This window comes from Leucoraja erinacea, chromosome 6 (assembly GCF_028641065.1).
Source record: "Leucoraja erinacea ecotype New England chromosome 6, Leri_hhj_1, whole genome shotgun sequence".
NCBI classification, from domain to species: domain Eukaryota; kingdom Metazoa; phylum Chordata; class Chondrichthyes; order Rajiformes; family Rajidae; genus Leucoraja; species Leucoraja erinaceus.
In genome coordinates, this window is record NC_073382.1 from 21,277,721 (window position 1) to 21,290,214 (window position 12,494).

The window sequence follows — 12,494 nt, forward strand, 5'->3', positions numbered from 1 at the left end:
AACAGGTCTTTGGTTACTAGCAACAAGCTTATGAAAGAATCTCAGCTCCTTGCCAGTATTTGACACGTGCTGAAGCTGGGTCAGGATGCACTTCACATCCAGCCCCTTCACCTTATGACAGGGAAGGTTGGTTTAGGAACAGCAACCTCATTCATGTGAATGGAGTCACCAACCCTGTGGAAAAATCTCGGTGCAAGTAAGTGCTCAACCTATTTTACCTTAATGTTTGTAATTATTCTGTGGTATCTTAATCTGTTTCTTCATTTTTTTTTTTTGCCAGGCTTTGTTTTTTTTTTTAATTATTTAAAAGCATTTGAATATTTTGTCAGATACTATGGAATACTGGTCAAAAGCCTTTGACAGCCGGCAGGCTCAAGGGGTGGGACCTCAGTAGTACTATATATGAAAGTGTTCCCAGTGCAGAGGTCACTCTGTCTGCTGGTGGGCAGGAAGGATGGCTTCACAAGAATCCATCCCAGTGGAACAACAAGTGCAGAGTCAAGTTAAGTTGTGGGCTAATTTTCAAGTGTTTGTAACTCTTCATAATACTCCCTCTTCTATCCTTATCTAATACTTTGTCTTTTCATCTCCACCTATTGTCCAACCATTAGCAAATTAAAAACAACACTGTATTCTACCGTTTGCCAGATGTAGTCCTGGCCCAACCCAAAGCTTCCCCTATGTCTTTTCCCAGCAATGCTGCCTGATCTGCTAAGTTACCCCAGCACTTTGGGTCTTCTTTTGTAAACCAGCATCTGCAGTACCTTGTATCTCCCTGAAAAATCCGTAAGACTTGAAAGACATTCTACGGGCAACAAACAAATAAGTCAGAGGCAGACATATGGGGCTGCAGATGCAGGAACCTTAAGCAAACATCAAGATGCAGTTGGAACTCGGACAGCATCTGTGGTGAAAATGAACAGTGATCATTTGGGTTGGGATCCTCTATCAATCGGAAGGAGCACTATGTTTTTTTGGTTAATGATTGGTACTCACCACGACTGGGAAAATACAGAAAGCACCCTTTGAAGTTCCACCATGAGCTCTTATGGACAGAAGTCCAGAATCATTCAGATCTATCCTGCTTCACGACACACTGCACTGGGACAGTAATTTACCAATAGAAAAAAAAAAACTCTGAAAGCGAATGAAGTCTGTGCTCTTACTAAATAGAAAATTATTGGAATATTTCTGACCAGTATAGAATACATATATCTAAATATTGCTTACCATTAAAGGTCACTAATAAAGGGGTTTATCAGCGCTTAAATGCCTTGGATTATACATGAAAGTTGTTGCCTTAAAGCAATTGAATTAGTTATCCTATTGTTCATTATGCCCTGGCAATTGAAAGGTGAGGGCTGGAATTGGTCAATTAGGAAAACTGACTAATTTTATGCTTCATATCAAGCAGCCTAGTTCTATTAAAGGCCTTGATCATGTTATAACAGTGGAATTTAAAATCCTTGTTCTGAGTGAGCTATGAAAATAAAATCCACAATATTTGTATATGTGGCTGGGTAACAGGAGTGATGGCACTATCTTTTATGGTTGAGATATTCAAAGTAATTTGTGATACCAGGCACCTTGTAGGGAATATACTAAAATGAAGTTCATTCAATAGGTCAGCAGAGTTGTGGGGCAGGGTGTGCACTTCTTTCAGATCCAGCCACCCTGGTTAGATCCCGAACTCTGGCATTGCATACATAGCATCTTGTGGGATCCACATTTCCTTGATTATCATTGCTTTCTGCATATCTTCCACTCATTTGTCTGAAGTATATCTATCTCTCATTCCCCTTTCCCCTGACTCTGTCTGACGAAGGGTCTCGACCTGAAACGTCACTTATTCCTTTTCTCCAGGAATGCTGCTTTTTGTGTCTGCTTCAGTTTAAACCAGCATCTGCAGTTCCTCCATACACATCAAGTCTGCATGTTCTTCCTGTGACTACTTAGACTTCCACTAAGTCCTGCGGAACCTTCCTCCAAACACATGCCATGATAAGTTAATTGCTGCTGTAAATTACCCCAAGTCCAGATGACAGGAAAATTAGGGGTGGGGAAATGGGTATTTGGAGGTGGTTAATACGCATTTAATGGGTTACATAAAGCAAGTGGGATTGATGGGATTGATCTGAGAGCAGCATAGGCTCACTGGGCTGAACTGCCTCCTATTTCATTTGGAAAAGATATTGAACTGTGCTTTAAAAACTTTGCGGATCTTTTTCCCAATTAATATGCTGGAGATTGTGACATGCTGTCAACAGAAAACTTTAATTTATTTTCCAGACAGTGGATCTGACTAAATTCACAAGTGAAGTCTCCTAGAAGTTACCGCTTCTCATCTATTTGTTTGTGGTGGGGCACCTTTCCTTTGAGGTTTCTGTTTCCCAAAACCTCACCGAAGATTAAACTTTCATGTCCCCTTGTGGATAGCCTAAATTTGACAGGGACATCATCTGTGCCTTTCTATGGCCACCACAGAAATCTCAGCTTCAAATGTGGTCCAGTAGATTATGGATCCTATTTGTTTTGATGGTTTCTTTCCAGAGCTAAGACAGGAACTCACTACCTGGAAGCATTAACCTTGCATTTTAGATACTTCTTGACATATTTTTCTTTAGTGCATGAATCTCCTTTGGAATCCATCATGTTAACCCTCTTTTGAAAATTTTGCAAATTTCTTAACTCCGGTCCAGATTAAGTTTTGCCGTCCTTAAACAGAATTTTACTTATGAAAGGAAATGTACGGGGAAAATAAAGTAACAAAGTGGAGAGAGTAGGCTGTTGGAGAGCTAGGAAGGGGAGGGGAAGAAGGGAGAAAGCAAGGAGTACCTGAAATTGGAGGTTAATGTTCATACGCAGTGGTGGGAACCTCCTTCCATCCCCTTTCCAGCCTCTAACTCTTTATCAGCTATGTAATGACTGCATTGGGTCTACCTCCTGCACCAATGCAGAACTGATTGATTTCATTAACCTTACCACTAACTTCCACCCAGCCTTCAAATTCACTTAGATTATCACTGACACCTCTCTTCCCTTTCTTAATCCCTCTATCTCCATCACTGACGACCTACTATCAACTGACGTCTACTACAAACCAACCGATATTCAGCTGAATTACACTTCCTCTCACTCAGCCTCTTGCAAAGATGCTGTCCTCTAATCTCAATTTCTCCATCTCTGCCACATCTGCTCCCAATTACTACTCTAATACTATTGAGATGTCCTCCTTTTTTTTAGTAAACATGGTTTATTCCCTTCTGTCATAGATGGATAGACAATAGACAATAGGTGCAGGAGTAGTCCATTTGGTCCTTCGAGCCAGCACCGCCATTCAATGTGATCATGGCTGATCATCCCCAATCAGTACCCCGTTCCTGCCTTCTCCCCATATCTCCTGACTACGCTATCTTTAAGAGCCATATCTAGCTCTCTCTTGAAAGCATCCAGAGAACTGGCCTCCATCTCACTCTGAGCCAGAGAATTTCACACTCACAACTCTCTGAGAAAATGTTTCCTCATCTCCATTCTAAATGGCTTACCCCTTATTCTTAATCTGTGGCCCCTGTACTCCCCCAACATAGGAAACATGTTTCCTGCCTCCTGCATGTCCAAACCCTTAACAATCTTATGTGTTTCAATAAGGTACCCTCTCATCCTTCTGAACTCCAGAGTGTACAAGCCCAGCCGCTCCATTCTCTCAGCATATGACAGTCCCGCCATCCCGGGAATTAACCTTGTAAACCTACGCTGCACTCCCTCAATAGCAAGAATGTCCTTCCTCAAATTAGAGGACCAAAACTGCACACAATACTCCAGGTGTGGTCTCACTAGGGTTCTGTACAACTGCAGAAGGGCCTCTTTGCTCCTATACTCGACTCCTCTTGTTATAAAGGCCAACATGCCATTCGCTTTCTTCACTGCCTGCTGTACCTGCATGTTTACTTTCATAGACTGATGAACAAGGACCCCCAGATCCCGTTGTACTTCCCCTTTTCCCAAATTGACGCAATTTAGATAGTAATCTGCCTTCCTGTTTTTTATATCAAAGTGGATAACATCACATTTATCCACATTAAACGTCATCTGCCATGCATCTGCCCACTCACCCAACATTCTCATAGCATCCTCCTCACAGTTCTCACTGCCATCCAGCTTTGTGTCATCTGCAAATTTGCTAATGCTACTTTGAATCCCTTCATCCAAATCATTGATGTATGTTGTAAATTCTTGCGGTACCCCACTAGTCACTGCCTGCCATTCTGAAAGGGACCCATTAATCCCTACTCTTTATTTCCTGTCTACGTCCCTTGTCAGCTACGGTCGCCCCATACTCCCCTTGGAATCTTTATTTCTCCTAGGAATTAACTGATCCTGCACCTTCTGTATTCCTAGAAATACCTGCCATTGTTGTTCCACTGTCATCCCTGCTAGGGTATCTTCCAGTCAACCTTAGCCAGCTCTTCCCTCATGGCCCCTTCTCCCTCTCCAATTGTAGATTAAACCTGACCATATTATGGCACTACCTCCTAATGGCTCATTAACCTCAAGTTCCTTTATCAAATCCGGTTCATTACATAACACTAAATCCAGAATTGCCTTCTCCCTGGTAGGCTCCAATACAAGCTGCACTAAGAAACCATCACAAAGGCACTCTACAAAGTCCCTTTCTTAATAATAATAATAATAAATTTTATTTATGGGCGCCTTTCAAGCGTCTCAAGGACACCTTACAAAAATTTAGCAGGTAGAGGAAAAACATGTAAGAGGAATGAAATAAATAGTAGAGACATGACTAGTACACAAAGTAAAGACAGAATTCAATACAAAACACAATATGAGGCAATTAATGCACAGATGAAAAGGGAGGGGGACATGGGGCTAAGGATAGGCAGAGGTGAAGAGATGGGTCTTGAGGCGGGACTGGAAGATGGTGAGGGACACAGAATTGTGGATCAGTTGGGGGAGGGAGTTCCAGAGCCAGGGAGCTGCCCTGGAGAAGGCTCTGTCCCCAAAACTGTGGAGGTTGGACTTGTGGATGGAGAGGAGACCGGCTGATGTGGATCTGAGGGACCGTGAGGGTTGGTAGGGGGAGAGGAGGCCAGTGAGATATGGGGGGGGCAGATGGTGGAGGGCTTTGTAGGTGAGGATCAGGATTTTGTAGTTGATCCGGTGGGAGATGGGAAGCCAGTGAAGCTGTTTGGAGGATTGGAGTGATGTGATGCCAGGATTTGGTGTGTGTAATGAGTCAGGCGGCTGCGTTCTGGACCAGTTGGAGTTGGTTGATGTAGGTGGAGCTGATGCCAAGGAGAAGTGAGTTGCAGTAGTCCAGTCGGGAGGAGATGAAGGCATGGATGAGTCTTTCAGCAGCGGGAGGTGTGAGAGAGGGTCTGAGTTTGGCCATGTTGGGGAGATGAAAGAAGGAGGTTTTAATGACATGGCGGATGTGAGGCTCAAGGGAGAGGGTGGAATCAAAGATCACGCCAAGGTTGCAGGCCTGGGGAGATGGGGAGATAGTGGTGCCGTCGATGGTGAGAGTGGGGTTATTAATTTTGCTGAGTGTGGCTTTGGAGCCTATGAGGAGGAATTCCGTCTTATCGCTGTTGAGTTTGAGGAAATTATGTTGCATCTAGGTTTTTATAGCTGACAAACAGGAGTTGATATGCGAGGGAGGGAGGGGGGGGGCGGGGGTGGGTTGTGGGGGGATTTGGTGCCGAGGTAAATCTGGGTGTCATCAGCGTAACAGTGGAAGTCCAGGTTGAAGTGGGGGAGTATCTGACCAATCGGGAGGATGTAGATGATGAAGAGGAGGGGGCCGAGTACGGAGCCTTGGGGAACGCCTTGAGTGACTGTGGCTGTAGCAGAGGTTTGGTTGTGGAGAGAGATGAAGTGGGATCTGTTGGAAAGGTAGGAACGGAGCCAGCTGAGTGCAGAGCCTTCAATGCTGAGGTCTTTGAGTCTGGTGAGCAAGATGTTATGGTTCACTGTATCGAAGGCTGCGCTCAGGTCAAGGAGGATGAGGATGTTGAGGGAACCAGTGTCAGCAAAGGTAAGGAGGTCATTGAGGACTTTGAGGAGAGCAGTTTCTGTGCTATGGAAGGGGCGAAAGCCAGATTGGAGGGGTTCAAGTAGGTTATACGCAAGGAGGTGGGAATGAAGTTGCGACGCAACGATACACGCCAGGGTTTTTGAAAGAAAGGGGAGGTTTGAGATTGGGCGATGATTAATGAGAGAGGAGGGATCGAGACCAGGTTTCTTTAAGATTGGTGTAACAGCAGCAGTTTTGAAAGCGGAGGGGACAATTCTTTGGGACAATGAGGAGTCTCTGTACTGTACACTGACAATGACAATTAAAATTGAATCTGAATCTGAGTTGAAGAGATTAGTGAGGTAGGGGCAGAGAACGGGGAGGCAGGACTTCAGCAGGGGAGTGGGGAGAGGGTCGAGGGAGCAGGTAGTGGGTTTGGAAGAGCTGATGAGTTTGGAGATTTCGATAGGGGTGACCAGGTCAAACTGGGAGAGGAAGCAGTGTGGAGGAGGGGTAAGGAGGTCAGTGGAGATGTTGAAAGGAGGGGCCTTGGTAGGTGGTGGAGGAGATGCTGGGGAGTCGGGTACAGGGGATAAAGACTGATAGATGGTGCTGGTTTTATCCGCGAAAAAGTGGAGGAATGAGTTGCAGAGATCCGGAGTAGAGATGGGGAGAGTGTTGGCTTGAGGATGTTGCCCACTGTGGAGAAGAGGGTTCTGTGGTTTAGGCAGGGATCGGTGAATATGGAGGAGAGGTAGGCAGATTTTGCAGCAATGAGGGCATCTTTGTTGTCAGTGAGGTGGAGTTTGTAAGCTTCAAGGTGGACTGTGAGAGATGATTTCTTTGTGGGTCGTTCAAGTCGGTGACCAGTCTGTTTCAGTTTACGAAGTGCAGGTGTGTACCAGGGTGAAGATGTGTTGAAAGTTACGGTTCTTGTTTTGAGGGGGGCCATAGTGTTAAGGGAGGTAGACAAGGTGGAGTTGAGATGGTTTGTGAGATCATCAGGTGAGATCTGGATTGAGTCCAGGGGGAGAGTGGTGGAGAGCAGGTCAGAGAGATGGTGGGGATCAATGGATTTTAGATTACGGAAGGTGATTTCTCGGAGGAAGCGGGGGCGAGGTGTCGGAGAAGGGATGGTGAACCATATAAGCTTATGATCAGAGAGGGGGAAGAGGCAAGGATGGAGGTCGAGTACCGGTTGATTTGTGGAGCAGACCAGGTCAAGGATGTGACCTTTGTCATGGGTAGGAAAGGTGACGTGCTGAGTGAGAGAGAAGTTGTCAAGTAAAAAGGCGAATTCAGATGCGAGCTTGCAGGTGGGGGAGTCCTTTCTTGGTGTCCAGTACCAATCTGATTTTCCCAGTCTACCTGCATGTTGAAATCTCCCATAACAACCACAGCATTACCTTTGCTACATGCCAATTTTAACTCCTGATTCAACTTGCACCCTATGTCCAGGCTACTGTTTGGGGGGCTGTAGATAAGTCCCACTAGGATCTTTTTATCCTTACAATTCCTTAGTTCTATCCATACTGACTCCACATCTCCTGTTTCAATGTCACCCCTTACAAGGGACTGAATTTATTTCCTCACCAACAGAGCTACCCCACCCCCTCTGCCCACCTGTCTGTCTTTTCGATAGGAGGTATACCCTTGAATATTCAGTTCAAAGCCCTGGTCCTCTTGCAGCCACGTCTCTAATTCCCACAACATCATACTTGTCAGTTTCTAACTGAGCCTCAATCTCATCCACTTTATTTCTTATACTTCGTGCATTCATATACAACACTTTGACCTCCATATTCACTTCCCTCCTCTCACCGTTCGCAATTGGCCCTGTCCTTACTCTTTTATCCCTTCTCAAAGTTTCCTTCCCAATAATTCGAGAATCTTTTGTAATTTTTCCTGTACTCACTTCCCCTTCAACTCCAGCTTTATACTCCCAATTTGTCAATCCCTCCCCCCCACTATTTAGTTTAAACCCACATGTGTACCATAGCAAACCTGCCTGCCAGAATGTCAGTCCCCCTCCAGTTAAGGTGTAACCCGTCCCCCCTACCCCAGAAGAGATTCCAGTGGTCTCTAAATATAAATCCTTGCTCCCTGCACCAGCCTCTCAACCACACATTCAGATCCCCTATCTCCCTGTTCCTGTCCTCACTAGCATGAGGTACTGGAAGCAATCCTGAGATAACCACCCTAGAAGTCCGGCATTTCAGTCGTCTTCCCAACTCTCTGAAGTCATGTTGGGGGACCTCCTTCCTCTCCTTCCCGACGTCATTTGTGCCTACGTGCCCAACTACAGCTGGCTGTTCGCCTTCTCTCTCGAAGATGTTCTGAATTTGGCTTGTGACATCCTGAACCCTGGCACCAGGGAGGCAACAGACTATCCTCGCTTCTCGTCTGCCACAACAGAATCTCCTGTCTGCTCCTCGGACAATGGAGTCATCCACCACTATGGCTCTGCCTGATGTTGGTCTCGCCGGTCGAGTCCCATCTCTAGGATTGGATCCACCGATGTGTCCGCCGCTCGGACTGGAGACTTTGTCTCCCCCTCACAGTTCCCAAGAGGGCGTACCTGTTTTCATTAGGCACAGCCACCTGGGTCTCCTGTACTCCACTGTTACCACCCTTTCTCTGAGTCACACACTTTCGTTTTTCCCGTATCCTCAGCGTGACAACCTCACTGTAGGTCCTGTTCAGGAAACTCTCGTTTTCACGGATGGCCCTGAGGTCATCCAGCTGCTTCTCCAGTGCCCCAACACGGTGCTTCAGGAGCTGAAGTTGGACGCACTTGCCACAGTTGTAGCAGCCAGAGGCTCCATCCGTGTCCCTGGACTCCCACATTCTGCAAGCATCTATTTATAAGTCTAGATATACGTCACACCTATTTCTCCCCTTCCGTTCTCCCTACATTCCTTCCTCTAGCTTCACAATTCACAACTCTTCAATCCGTTTGTCTTACACCTTCTGTCTTTTCATCTCTGACCTCTGTCAAACCATCTGCCCCATACCTGTATCCAACCTTCAAAAATTCCCATACATGTATCCACGTATTACTTGCCTGGCTTTGTCCTGGCCCTTCTCTCTATCAGCTTTCTCCCGCCCTCCCAACCCCCTCCCCCACAATTAGTCTGAAGAAGGGTCTCAACCCAAAATGTAACCTAGAATGTACTTAAATAGGCTAATCTGCTGAGTTACTCCAGCACGATGTGTCTTTCTTTCTTCATAATATAACACTAGTTTTGTATATCTGGCTTTAGTTAAAAAAGATTGCAAGTGCCAAATGCAAAACTAACATTGGATTAAATAGTCAAAGCAGTAATTTATTCAAAACGCAGGCCATTGTCCAACCAAACTTGGATGAACAGTCTGGAATTTAATCTAAACTATTCAGATACAATTCAAATTTTGTACAAAATTACTGTATACAATATTTATACATATACTGTCTTTAAACATTTTGCATCAATAACAGATCAAGTAACGTTTACAGGATAGGGAATAACTTCTCTTTTGTGCTTTTTCTTTCCTACCATGAGATTAAAGGAATCACATTTATTCTAGCATGTTGCTTTCAAGTATTCATTAACGTTTTCCAGAAGTAGCACGTGCACAAGAAACCTCAACTTGACTCTTTGTCAGGAAGGGCAGTAGTTTGGCAGCTTAATTTCAAAACCATCTCTTTGATTCTTTTGTAAGCCCAGCAAGTGCTTCAATTCAAGCTCTGCTTCTTATCAAGTCAGTACAGTTTTTTTTTAATCTTTGGCACTTATCAAATATTTCCTTTCGCAACTGTTCTTACAGCTCAATTTAACTTTAATTCATTGAACACCTGAGATTTGCAGTATCTTGCAAGGCCAGAAGTGATAAACCCGAAAGTAATTGTTTGTATTCTTCAAGACTGGTAACTTGAGTATTGTATAAAATATATATTAAAAAAGCATTATATAAAACATAGGCTGCACAGAACAGTTTATAGCACCAAAGTAAATCAAGGTTAATTAGATTAAGCCAAAATTTAAATCCAATACTGCTTGAATGCTGCAACTTTTGCTTTGTTTACATGCAAGTATCAATTTTGGAGAAATATAACTCTGATGGGATTTTGTGCTGGCAATAAGCTCCTTGTATATTTTGGTTTCTTCAGTTACAGGGATGTGTTTCCAGCTTCTGTAATCATCATTCATGAATTATGCACAATGTAATCACATTTCCAAAACCTCTAAGTCCTTCAAGAGACTTTTTTTGTGAACTGCTACAGAGCAATATACACCTTCCAATCTAATGTGTATATATTTTGTAAAATATGATGGTTAAAGTAGGAAAATTGTGTTGGACTGCAGAACTAAAGACTTGTAAAACCATTTACATTACACTTTGAAGACACGTCTTTAATTCCAATGTAATTAATCTTCTCTCCAATGCTAACTGTCCTATTACATGCCATGGATTATTACAACAGATACATTTAGAAGTCAAAATGAAGTAGCTTGCTTTTATAGAACACTTTACAAAGCTATTCATTGACCAATGCATTTGACTCTCGTTTCTCTTTCTCACTGGAGCCTATTGTTCTAAAAATACGTCAATTTTCATCAGACCTTTAATGTTTCCTTCCAAGTATTCCAAAAGACCTTAGTGTCAATCTTTGAAGTGTAGTCAGGCATTACTACGTTGCTACATTTTCTATATACTGATGGTAATGCAGGAACTATAGCTATTTTGAATATGGCAAGCTCTCACACACAACAATCTAGCATTGACTGAATGATTAGGTATTTTGACTAATGGGTGGATGTTCAGTCTGAAGAAACATAGAAACATAGAAATTAGGTGCAGGAGTAGGCCCTTCGAGCCTGCACCGCCATTCAATATGATCATGGCTGATCATCCAACTCAGTATCCCGTACCTGCCTTCTCTCCATACCCCCTGATCCCCTTAGCCACAAGGGCCACCTCTAACTCCCTCTTAAATATAGCCAATGAACTGCCCTCTGTGGCAGAGAGTTCCAGAGATTCACCACTCTCTACGTGAAAAAAGTTCTTCTCATCTCGGTTTTAAAGGATTTCCCCTTTATCCTTAAGCTGTGACCCCTTGTTCTGGACTTCCCTAACATCGGGAACAATCTTCCTGCATCTAGCCTGTCCAACCCCTTAAGAATTTTGTAAGTTTCTATAAGATCCCCTCTCAATCTTCTAAATTCTAGAGAGAATAAACCAAGTCTATCCAGTCTTTCTTCATAAGACTGTCCTGACATCCCAGGAATCAGTCTGGTGAACCTTCTCTGCACTCCCTCTATGGCAATAATGTCCTTCCTCAGATTTGGAGACCAAAACTGTACGCAATACTCCAGGTATGGTCTCACCAAGACCCTGTACAACTGCAGTAGAACCTCTCTGCTCCTATACTCAAAGCCTTTTACAATGAAAGCTAACATACCATTCGCTTTCTTTACTGCCTGCTGCACCTGCATGCCTACCTTCAATGACTGGTGTACCATGACACCCAGGTCTCGCTGCATCTCCCCCTTTCCCAATCGGCCACCATTTAGATAATAGTCTGCTTTCCTGTTTTTGCCACCAAAATGGATAACCTCACATTTATCCACATTATACTGCATCTGCCAAACATTTGCCCACTCACCCAGCCTATCCAAGTCACCCTGCAGTCTCCTAGCATCCTCCTCACAGCTAACACTGCCCCCCAGCTTAGTGTCATCCGCAAACTTGGAGATATTGCCTTCAATTCCCTCATCCAGATCATTAATATATATTGTAAATAGCTGGGGTCCCAGTACTGAGCCTTGGGGTACCCCACTAGTCACTGCCTGCCATTGTGAAAAGGACATGTTTACTCCTACTCTTTGCTTCCTGTTTGCAGGCCAGTTCTCTATCCACATCAATACTGAACCCCCAATGCCTTGTGCTTTAAGTTTGTATACTAATCTCTTATGTGGGACCTTGTCGAAAGCCTTCTGGAAGTCCAGATGCACCACATCCACTGGTTCTTCCCTATCCACGCTACTAGTTACATCCTCGAAAAATTCTATAAGATTCGTCAGACATGATTTACCTTTCGTAAATCCATGCTGACTTTGTCCAATGATTTCACCACTTTCCAAATGTGCTGCTATCCCATCTTAAATAACTGACTCTAGCAGTTTCCCCACTACCGATGTTAGACTAACTGGTCTGTAATTCCCCATTTTCTCTCTCCCTCCCTTCTTAAAAAGTGGGGTTACGTTTGCTACCCGCCAATCTTCAGGAACTACTCCAGAATCTAAAGAGTTTTGAAAGATTATTACTAATGCATCCACTATTTCTGGAGCTACTTCCTTAAGTACTCTGGGATGCAGCCTATCTGGCCCTGGGGATTTATCGGCCTTTAATCCATTCAATTTACCCAACACCACTTCCCGGCTAACCTGGATTTCACTCAATTCCTCCAACTCCTTTGACC

At 44.1% G+C, this 12,494-nt stretch overlaps 1 protein-coding gene across 1 annotated transcript in view; it reads right to left on the bottom strand.

Moving 5' to 3' along the window:
• The window catches only part of LOC129697949 (kelch-like protein 1), a 357,960-nt gene that overhangs the window by 147,979 nt on the left and 197,487 nt on the right, over positions 1 to 12,494 (bottom strand). The window lies entirely within an intron of this gene.